Here is an 11,832-nt window from a genome sequence, read left to right on the forward strand (position 1 = left end):
ACTGTGGAACGTTGGCATTAAAAGCTCTTGGCTATTTTCTCTTTAGCAAGAGAGATCTAAACACTTCTTACTATTATCAGAAGACAAGCAAGAGTTTGGAGAGCTTTCTCCATCCCAGCATTACCTGCACCCCTTCCTTCATAGACAGAAGCATGAGGAGGAAGCTTGGCAGTTCCGTTAGGGGCAGCCCAGCCACACTTGCAGTGGCCGTGATCCAGAGCACAGAGTTGCTTTCCAAGAACCCGAACTAGCGTCTGCAGCACATCCAGGGTGGAAGATCCAGAGAGAGCGTTCAGAGATTCAGACTCTTCTCCGGGAGCTCCAAGTCCAAACACGTGGATAAAGACTACAGACAAAAGCCAGAATCGAGAATAAGGAGGTGAGTGCAAACTAGGACAGACAGGTGGTGGGTGAAGAAGACCGTGACAAAGTTCCTGCATAGTCGCCACAAACAGATTTGGAGGATTTGAGCTTCCACTGTGAAAAGCAGAATGAGCTGGGACCTCAGCCCAACCAAGGGGCCTCAAGAGAAAACTCACCGTGGTATCTAGCAAGGCCTTGGCAACCCTGCATGCTGACCACCACGCTCTTTGCAGGATTTCACAGCTCCGGACATGGTCTTGTGGGATCCCCCCAGCCTCAGCTCATTGGCCCAGAGCCCAACAGTCGTGCCCATTGGCAAGCTTCTTTGGTAGAGTGTGGTAATGCAGGCCGGGGCAGGCCATTCTGGGGTTTCCACCTCAGTGAACATAAAACCCTATGACAGCCTTTTTGTTATCAGAAATTACAATTTTCCATCATTGTTAGAAAAAAAAAAAACAAGACATGCTGCGTTCTACACTTACTTCAGAGTCCTGAAATATGTATGTGATACCTATTCTTTCATAAACGTGGCTGTTTCCCTCAAACAACTACCCAAAATGACACGTAAGAAATTCCATGTGGTGTAAAATAGAGAATCTGGTTTTACCACAGAGACTGCAGGGGCTGACTGGACACCTGACACAGTTTTATTCTCTACTGCTGGCTGTGGCTTCTAGCTAGTGCAGTTAAACGCTCCTGGGCACTCTAAGGTATTTCTCCTATTCCTCTCTTGCCTTTCTCTTGTCCTTCCCTTCTACTCTCCTTCCCTGTCTTCTCAGTCTTACACGCAGAGTCCCAAACCACTCTTCTCTAACACCGTTTAATAATTTCAAATTACACATCACCCATGAGTAATTTCCAGTAGGATTCCGGAACATCAGACTCCCCAGAGGTCGGGGTGGTCAGGACCATACAGTCCCGGGGAGAGAGCTTTGGGCAACTAACATTGGGGCTGTCATCACCCTAAAACCCATCTTCAGAGACAGTGCTTTGTTAGAGCCCAAGAGCCTGGTCTTCTCTAAAGTTGTGCTTCTCATTGTAGATTAATGTGTTGGCTTTCTATTTTCATCGAAAAATCATATAAAAGTCAGACTCTTAAGTTGGAAAGCCACCCACGAGCTGGTCCCATTCCTCGAAGAATACCTTCCTTCACTCTGGACCGAGGATTATAACCCACCAAGTAACAACAAAAATAATTATGGTGGTGGTACCTATTTGATTTGATTCTCAAAATACCCGTAAGAGTACGGTTTCCTCCCTTTTCTAGATGTGAGCATAGGCTTAGAAAGGCCACGTAATCTGCCCTGAGTCATATGGCTGGCCACTGTCGTCACTGGCGTCAACCCGCCTGCCTGCCCGACATCGGGCCGTGCACTTCAAGCATGTCACACACGTGCCTCTTGCCATCCATTCTCCACCTCTCTCCCCTGCCTCCTCACGCCCGCCAGACCACCCCCTTCACCTCCCCCTGCCACGCAACCTTCTCAAGCGCTGCCCTGCTCGGTCCTCCCCCAGGCTTACCACGCACGCGCCGCCTCCGCCAGGGAGGCCCATCCCTATACGCATGCGCACTCTCTCTCAGGCCGTGCGCGAGCGTGAATTGTGGGAAAGAAGGTAACACCCACCAGGGCCTACACTGGCTGCTCCCTGGGTCTCCCCGCAAAGGAGAGGTGCTTCTTCCAACGGCTGTCGAGCCCACCCTTGCCAGGGCACCCGCCGCGTTGTGCAGAGCACGTGAGGCCGGCCAGCCTCCAGGGCTGGAAGGCTGCCAGCTCCAGCTGCCCCGCGGTCTCTGCTCCTAGAGACTGGCCGCATTTCACCACTGACAAGGCAAAAGTCAAAAAGGGCACAGTACCACGACTGTGCTTCCTTCAGACATAACAAGACTCCTGCTCATGTAACCCTGCGGTCCCTTCGCAGTTGCCAAGTCTGTGTGATCTGTGCAGATGACCTGCCCGTGCTTGTCGGAAGCAGATGTTCGCATTTACAGAAAAACGCCTGGTGAGCAGCGACCTTCCTTGTCAAGCCAGGAAGGTCTGCTCTTGGACCAGCAAAAGAATAAGACTGAGCAAGTGAAAATTGCCAATCCAAATTTCTGAAAAGCAACTTTGCCATCATCCCAGGACCCAAGTCAGTCTCTTCTGAGAGCGCACGTCCTGTTCCCCCCACGTCCGCACGTCCTGCTCCCCCCACGTCTCGCTAAAAGCCGCTAATATAAGCCCCCTTGAGCTCGCAGGGACGGCCTGCCAAGGGGGTGCAGTGCAGCTGAGTGGCACATTGGTTCAATCATCTGAACCCGCTGCAGACGTAGCAGGAGCCCTTACCTCCAGAGAGAAGCCTTGTTCCCAGAGTAATTATGGCCCAGCGCTTACTGTGTGCCAGAAATAATCCTGAAGTGCTTTGTATGTATTAACTTATTTACTTTTCATGGTATTACCCCATCTATGGAGAAGGCATGCAAGTCGTTAAGTGATTTGCTCAAGGGCGCACTGCAAGTGAGAAAGCAAAGCTCTGAAGCTGGGCTTCCAGCTCTGGTGTTCACACAGAGAAGGATCAACGGGGATCCATATGCTTCCTGCCTTCTCCTCTGCAGACAACGAACGCCACAGGATCAAATCTTATCAAAACAAGCAGGAGGAAATCAGGAATGACTGGAACCAGGTCTCCACACTCCCCCACAGGCAGTGGGGCTTTGTGTGTTGTGCAGCTGTTGTGCATAGGCAATGGTGTTGTAGAGAATCTCTTTTCTTGTGGCCGTACTTGAGACCACAAGTGCATAGGCAATGGTGTTGTAGAGAATGTCTTTTCTTGTGGCCGTACTTGAGACCGAGTATGAAGTGTGCCCTCCTTCCTTCATGACTAGCCCCCTCAAATCTCTGAGATCAAAGACTCCCCAGGTGACTGGGTGAGGCACAGTGCACTCTGGGTGGGAGTGATGAAAGCGGGGGGCAGACGAGAGACGCTGCAGGAGCTTGTGGCCAGCCCACGGGTCCCCTTCTGCTGCAGCCTCTGCTGGAAGGAGAAGTGGGGCTCCCCGGAGACAAAGGTTGAGTGTCTGGGAGGGGCACTCTTTCCCACTACCAAGGGTAGGGCCCAACAAAGTCTCGCGTGAGGCTCAGGTCATTCTGGAAGCGAGGCTGCTAACTGCCTTCTGTTGGAGGTCGGATGAGGCCAGGAGCAAACTTGAACCCATTGGTCATGTGAGTGACTCTCGCTTTCCTCAGCAGCCATTGCTGCCCAGCAATGGTCACGGACAGGACCCTCTGGTGATGTCGACATAGTCCAGAGCAGGTAGGTGGTAATAAAGGGAGCCCTCAACTGGACAGTCAGCCAGAGCAACAGTACCTGAATTTGAATATTTACCCAAGAAGAACTACATATTCAAATAGTAGTAATTAAAAAAATACCATTGTGGTTTGAATTTACTGGATTGGGACAAATTTCGTTTTCCCACTGCTGTGTGGGAGCTGGACTCCCTTTTTAAGGAAAGACCATACAGTTATATGGGTAGAACAAGTTTCATGTTGGTCCAGGGAAGATTTGAGAAGGTCAGTTTATAGGCACCACACATGCAGTAACACATTCGTCTTCACAGCCCAGGTAGGGAGGGCCATGTGGTGGGAGGTAAGAAGAGCTGGAGTAGCTTCCTCCTTGAAATTTCAGGTAGAATTCTGCTGGCGACTGCTGTTACAGGATATTTTCACAGGTGGAGACTATCAAAAATAGTTCTTATACACACACACACACACACACAGAGTATTGCTAAGAAGAAAGATTAAGCCGTGTATGAGGATTGAAAAGGCGGACACTGATGGCTGGAGTTTTAGAAAGTTTGGTCATGGACAGCTGGTGACAGATGGTGACATTTAAGCAGATGGCTGAGTGAAGTGAGACACAGCTAAATCCTGTTTGAAATGGGTAATGGAATTGGGGTGAATTTTTTATTTGTGTTATGGACTGAATGCTTGTGTTCTCCCCACATCTGTGTGTTGAAGCCCTTCCCCTCCCCCCATGTGATGGTATGTGGAAGTAGAGCCTTTGGGAGGTTATTAGGTTTAGTTGAAGGAAAAATGAGGTTGAAGGTGCCCCCCCCCCCCCGTGAATAAGAAAAGAAGAGACACCAGAGCTCTTTCTTGCTGTCTCTTGTGAGGACACAAGAAGGTGGCTGTCTACAGGCCAGGATGAGGTCTCTCACAGGAACCGAATCTGTGGCCATCTTAATCCAGGATTTCCCAGCCTTTGGGCTGTGAGAAATGCGTATCTGCTGTTCAAGCCACCCAGTCTATGGTGTTTTGTTGTAATGGCCCAAGCTCACTAATATAGTTTGATTTTTGTCTTGTTGAGTTGATGTCCACTCTTACTCATTTTAGAACTTCTGGAGGTAAGCTCAAGAAGTTCTCCCTACAGGATCGGAATGCCATCTCCCTGGTTTCGGGAAGGTACACAGTAGAAGTAACATGAACAAGAGAGGTAGTCATAGGAGGAAAGGTAAGGAGTCTAGGATGTTCTCCTTCCCTTAGTTGGCATATAGAGAGGCCTCAAGTGCCCAATTTATTATAGTCCAAACCAAACTTATGAAATTATTAATATCTACACCAGGGTAACAGACATCAACGGAGCTGTTAGAGCAAATTGGAATGTTGGTTATCTTCGTTTAGTTCCTGGTTCACTGGTAAAGATCCTAATCCAGCCCTGGCTCTTTTCTCACGACTACCCCTGGGGCACAGTTATCACTGCTGCAGCTTGAACAGCTGGTTGGTAATAAGACCTGTATTTAGGTTTAAGGGAAGGCACAGTCTTTCTTAGGGCTCATTCCCAGGTGTCAAGTAACAGAATAGGAAAGCAGCTATCTTGCCATTGTTCCTTGTAGGTATATTTCTCGGGGGAGGGAGTTACAGTTTAGGATGGAAGAGGTTTGTGCAGGATGCTGACATTCCTGCACTCCATGTTCTTATATCATCTTGATCCCATTCAGAGCAGCAGAGTGTAGCCATTCAGAATGAAAGCTCAGACACCCAACTGCTTGGGTTTGAAATATGGCTCTGTCACCTTCTAGTTGTAGGACATTGGGCAAGTTAATGAACTTCCCTGTGCCTCTTTTGCCTGAATGTATTTTAGAATATATCTTTCTCACAAGATGTATGAAAGTTAAATGAGGTAATTCATGGAAAGGACATGGGCAGTGCCCCACATATATTAAAATGCTCCATAATTGATGGCTCGTATGATCATTATGATTAACATAATTACGTTTTAATAGCTAAATCTCTAACAGATTACCGTCCTACTTATGGGTAAGGAATCTGAGTTCGAGTGTGGGTTACTGTGGCCAGAGGAAATGGAGAAGAGTTGAGTCAGGTTATGGAATGTGGACCAGGTAGATGGGTGAACAGGAGGAGGTTGAGGAAGCCAGGCAGGGAGGAGTCCATCTGTGGAGTCAGGAGAACACTCGATGTGGTCTGGGGACAGCAGTGAGACCACTTCCGCTGAAGGTGGTGGATTGAACTGGAGGACAGTGACTCCTACCGTGAATGAAGATAATGGTATAGAAAGTATTTAGAGGGCCTCCTACAGCTGGTTTTCTCTCCTGGCTGCCTGAGGCCTCTCTGTGACCAAAAATGGGTGGATATTTTCCTAGCATGTTGGGGGAGGTGCTGCTTGGGTCTTCGGGGGTCCATACCAGCTCTCCCTCCAGTAAAGCACAGACTTTGAGTTAAGCGTCTTGCATGCTGGGCAGGTACAGAGAAGCAGAGTGTGCCTCCCAGTCTGGGGGCCATCCCACCTCTCTGGGATAAGTTTATTTGAGCCTCAGCTTCTATTTCTCCACTGGTTGTGACTCTCTCAGTCATGAGGATGGAATCCAATTCAGCCTGTCTTAAGAACAATGGGAATTTACTGGCTAGCGAAATTGACTTTGTTGGGAGGTACTAGGTTCAGGTACAGTCTGACCCAAGGGCTCAGACAGGACTATGAGGATCTACTTTCTCATCGGTCTTGGGTCTGTTTTCCATAGTGTTGGCTCTCAGGGCAGCCCCAGGTATGTGTTATTTTATTTTTGGAAATTCCAGTAGGAAAAAGCAAGTTCCTTTACCCTGCTGCCCAACAGAGGTCTTGCTGTATCTCATTGGTTCTTGTTGGGCTACAGATCAACCTGAAACAATCATGGTGGCCAACGAAGGTGGCATTCGACTTCTCCAGCATCTCCCTCCTATTCTGCTGCTGTCTGACCAGAGAGCTGTTTGCCAGTGACCCAGCACTGTTGACAACACTTGATCACTTAAAAATAAAATCTTAAAAAAAAATGGTCAATGTCTCCTCACTGGAATCAGACCTAAGTCCAGGCATTAAGCACGTTCTGTGTCAAGCCTGAACACGTATCTTCTTTTTTTTTTTTAATTTTATTTATTTATTCGACAGAGAGAGACAGCCAGCGAGAGAGGGAACACAAGCAGGGGGAGTGGGAGAGGAAGAAGCAGGCTCCCAGTGGAGGAGCCTGATGTGGGGCTTGATCCCAGAACGCCAGGATCACGCCCTGAGTAGAAGGCAGACGCTCAACCGCTGTGCCACCCACGCGCCCCTGAACATGTATCTTCTTTACGTATGTGATTCCATTTTATAGCTGCAATAAATCGGCAGGAGAATCCCCTTTTCAAACGGCACCTACTCACCGAAATCACACCTCATTCTTGGCAGGAATCCCTAAAAACACAAAGGACAGACGGCAAACCAACCATCCAGCCCACGGGGCAAGGAAGGCTGGCGTGGTGCCATGTCATTGTATGGAAGAAGGCGTGAGGGAGGACTTCATCTCTCTCTGCTTGTTTGGCAGGGTAGCTGAGGAAGACGTGCAAGGGTTAAGATAACAAGGAAAAGGAAATGATTCAAATCCCCCTCAAATCCATTGCTTCCCCCTTGCATCTTCCTTGCCTCTTGCTTTTTCAGGGTGGAGATATCTGTGCCCCTGCATTTGCATTCCTTCCTCTTGGCTGGCAGTCTGTCCATCTGTCTGTCACTGATTCCTCTGTTATTTCATATCCCTTATGCCCGATCTTCACGTGCTCACTGCCTTCCTGTCCACGGCCCCTTCCATCACGGATCGGCCTCTTTGACCTGTGCCACTACGACCCCGGCCCGCCCACTTCCTGCGTGTCTGCGGCACTTGATCTGTTTGTCTCTCCGTGCGTGTTTACTGGCCCTCGCGTGACGTCCTCCCTTGTTTGTTTAAGTTTGTATCCTTTTGTCTGTTTTGACTGATTTGCTCCCCGCTGAAATCGCGCTTTCCCTGCTGCTTATCTAGCACTGTCCAACTTCGTTTGCGTCAAGGACAGCCGCTGTGTACCTGAGCGGCATACTTGGATTTTGTTCTCCGTCTTACTTCTCCTCTGTGACGTCTGGCGCCCAGGCCCGAGCTCCACTGCCCGCAGACCCTGTGGTCCCGGCGCGGTTGCTTTACCTCTTCGCACCTGTGCGCCCTCCTCTGTTAAACGGGGATGGTATTTGTACTTCGCTTGTGGGATTCCTATGAAGATTAAATGAGCTATTTCATGTATGGAAAGCGTTGAGAACATTGTCTGGCACATAGGAGTCGTCTGATAAATGTTAGTTCACACTGTTGTGTTGGTGGTGCTGTGACATTGTTCTGACATTTTTAAAATGTTTTTTAAAAAGGTTTTATTCATTTATTTGTCAGAGAGAGAGAGCACAAGCAGGGGGTGCAGCAGTCAGAGGGAGAGGGAGAAGCAGGCTCCCCACTGAGCAGGGAGCCCCATGTGGGGCTCGATCCGAGGACCCTGGGATCATGACCTGAGCAGAGGCTTAACCAACTGAGCCACGCAGGTGTCCCTGTTCTGACATTTTGATTCACTGGGCTTCCTCAAGAACAGCAAACACAGGGGTGGCTCCATGGGGGAGGGACAGACGGCGAGTTGGATGGGCGCTAGGAGGAGGGATAGCCGAGTGTGCCCCATGCCTGCTTACTGTTGCCCGATGCCCCTTTTGCAGACTCGGGAGGAAAGTCATCTGTCCTTCAAAAAGAAGACGACACACCATTCTTGCTTACATAATAAGCAATAAAATAAAAAAGATAAAGTAGCTTGGTTAAATACTGACTAGTTAGAAATTTCTTTAAAAACGTAATGAAGCTAAAGCAAGCACTGCTCCGTAGGGCTGGTGCTCCACCCGCTTTGCTCTCTTCTGATGCTCCGGCAAGATTCCTAAATGCAGTTCGGATTTTCAAAACATCTGGAATCAGCTGTGCATATTTTCACAGCTGTTCAGCGGTGACATTATAATCTGTATTTCTTGCTACTTAGCTGTACCTGACTCCTGTGCCTTGACCTCCAGAGGGGAGGCCAGCCCCTGCTCCCCGTTCAGATGGTGTCGAACCTCAGAGGGACTTGACAGTTGTTATGGGCACTTTGTGTGTTTGTGTATGTGTGTGTGTGTGTGTGTGTGTGTGCGTGCTTTATTTTTGTTTCTGGTAATGAAGGTAATAATGCTTATTATTGAAACATTGAAAAATAAAGAAAAGTGTATAGAAGCAGCAACAAACACTCATAATCCATTCAACTGGAAATAACCATTCTCAATGTGATGTGTATGTGCAAAAGGTTTTATTTGTATATATACACACACACACCTATTGCTCTATATCATTTTTAAAAATAAAAACAAAACTAGGATCATGTTGTATGTACATTTGGAATACTGGCATTTTTGATAGCATCATATCCTATTTTTTCTATCCTTCTGTATCTCTTATAAATATATTTGAAAATTGCCTTAATATTGGGTGGGTGAGTGTTCTGTCAGGGTCAGGTCCTCCACAGAGCAGATGCCAGGAGAGGACGGACCGTACAGGAAATGTACAGAAGTCCCTGTGAAGGACAGAGGGACAGAGAGCAGGGAAGTCTGACACCTGTGAAAGGAGAGTGGAAGGAAGGTTTGGGTAGGAAGAGCAGCGTACTTCTGAGAAGGTCTTGCCCAGGCTGATGGTGGGGTCGGTCCCTAGGCACAGTTGCCTATTGGGCCATTCTCATGTTGGACCAGAAGGGCCTGACTCTGGCACCCACACCATGTTTAGTCAGTGGTTGGGGGCAGCAGGGAGGAAGCATGGCCTCCACATGAACACTGGTGTGGATCCAGTGGGATGATAGCAGGAGGCTTCTGGTCAACTCTGTTCCCCACACAGATGATTGTGTTGAAGAAGATCTGAATGGCACAACTCCCCAGTCACCACAGATGTACCATGAGTTCTTGAGTTAACCCTTTACTGTTAAGAATTTTGACCATTCTCGTTTTTTGCCGTTATAAATTATGAAGCAATACACATTATTTAGCATAAATCTTTGTGTTCTTTATTGATAACTTCCTTACAGTAAATTAATATGCAGACTTCTGATTGCACGTGGTACATTGCAAATACAAGTTTTTTCTGGGCTATCTCAACTCAATAAGAAATGTAAAGAAATCAAAGTCAAAATCTATGAACTTAATCCTAGAGACAACAATGGATGAGACTTTCATAGAAATTTTAGAAGATGGAAAAACATTAAGATAAATGTTAACAGATCAATCGAAGGGAAGAATGTTGAAACACAGGCTGCCTGCAGAGGAGGAGGCCAGTAAACCACGGAAGCCCTGAAGGCTTTAGGGATTAGAGGTGTCCCGTGTTTTAGAATAGTGTGGGGATTGGGAGCAGGATTGCTTGGAAGTCTCCCTTTGCCCCTCCCTCTGCTCTCACGCACCTCTCTCTCCCTAAAGAAATAAATAAATAAATTCTTCTTCTTCTTTTTTTTTTTTTAAGATTTTTATTTATTTATTTGTCAGGGAGAGAGAGAGAGGGAGAGCACAAGCCTGGGGAGCAGCAGGCAGAGGGAGAAGCAGACTCCCCACCAAGCAAGGAGCCCGATGTGAGACTCGATCTCAGGACCCTAGGGTCATGACCTGAGCCGAAGGCAGATGCTTAACTGACTGAGCCACCCAGGTGTCCCATAAATAGATAAGTTCTTTAAAAAAATTATATACATATATGTAAAACATGTAGAACAGTACCTGCACCTAGTAAGTGCTATGTCAGTATTTGCTATCATTGTCATTGCCGCCATTATATGTATATATTTATATTGAGCTTTCTCTTTTTTCCATTTATCCATTTTTCTGATCTTATGCTGTTATACTTTTTTAAGCTTGTAATCCTTTATAATTTGTCTCCTCTTCTTTAGACTATTTTACCTGAAGCTAACTTGAACATGTGGATTAATTTGTAAAACATTGACCTCTTTACAGCTGTCCACTTTCAGAATGTGTATGTCTGCTCAGTTATTTAAATATTCTGTGTCCTTCAGCCATGTTTTTAGTTTTCTTATTAGTTGTTGCTAGTGCAAATGGTAATTTTGATTCCAAAATATTTTATAACTAGTAAATACTGACATTTAAGAAGGCTTTCCATACTTATTTTGTAGTTGGCTAACTTAATATTATTAAATATTTTTAGCGTTTCTATTAGCTTTTTGGTAGATTTTCTTGAGGTTTTATTTAACAATGTATTAATTCAAGAAATATATTTTAAGCTGGTACTAAGAGGTGGAAACACAGTGGTCAACGTGACCAACACAGTTGCTTCTTCTCTGGTAGGGAAACATGTAATAATGGGTAGTGATGAGAACAGATCTTGTCAGTAAGGCTTCCAGGAGAGCCACAGTGATAACTCCATCCTTACAGATATTGAATCAGTAGTGGGAAGTCTACAGTCCTCCTAAACCACTTGCATGATAGGTAAATTCTACCAAATATTTGTGGAACATAATTCCAATCTTGGGGCAGTTCTTTAAGCGAACAAAAAAGTGAATGTTCCTTCTTTCACCTTATAAAGTTAGTATGATCTTGGGATCTAAACTAAAGGAGTCAGGTGTAGATGAAGACCTGGCGGCATCTGACATACGTATACCTGTAATCGTAGCTAGAGCTTTAATGCCCTAGTTTGATTTATCTTCAAAAGGCGAAGATGGTTGCATACTAGAACGTCCATGAATGTCATTAACAAAACTAGAGAGGAGGTGAGAGAGGAAATCAAATACAGTAGAGCCATAGTCTAACTTCTACATGTTCAAGTATATGTTTTTCATGCAAACAAAGGCAAATGGTTAAGCAGCACATGCTAGACGTGCTGGAGCGTTGCTCACTGCGGACGCCGGTGAAGACAGGAGCAGGAGAAAGCATGTCTGTCCGCTCTGACCGTCTAGCTTGGGCCTGGTGATCTGAGAGAATCAGGCAGCAGACTCCAGGGAGGAAAAAAAGCTGTGGGCTTTTAAGCTCCATGATTAGGGAATCACTAACTCCTCTTGATGTGGTAGGGAGAGGGGCTGTGGGCCGAACCTGTTAGAGTGTTTGTGGCCAGCTTATACCAGGATTAGCCGTCTCAGCTCCACCCTGGCAAGATGGGCGACTGAAGTCCAAATCTTGTGCTTG

The sequence above is a fragment of the Ailuropoda melanoleuca genome, chromosome 3, assembly GCF_002007445.2.
Source record: "Ailuropoda melanoleuca isolate Jingjing chromosome 3, ASM200744v2, whole genome shotgun sequence".
NCBI lineage: Eukaryota > Metazoa > Chordata > Mammalia > Carnivora > Ursidae > Ailuropoda > Ailuropoda melanoleuca.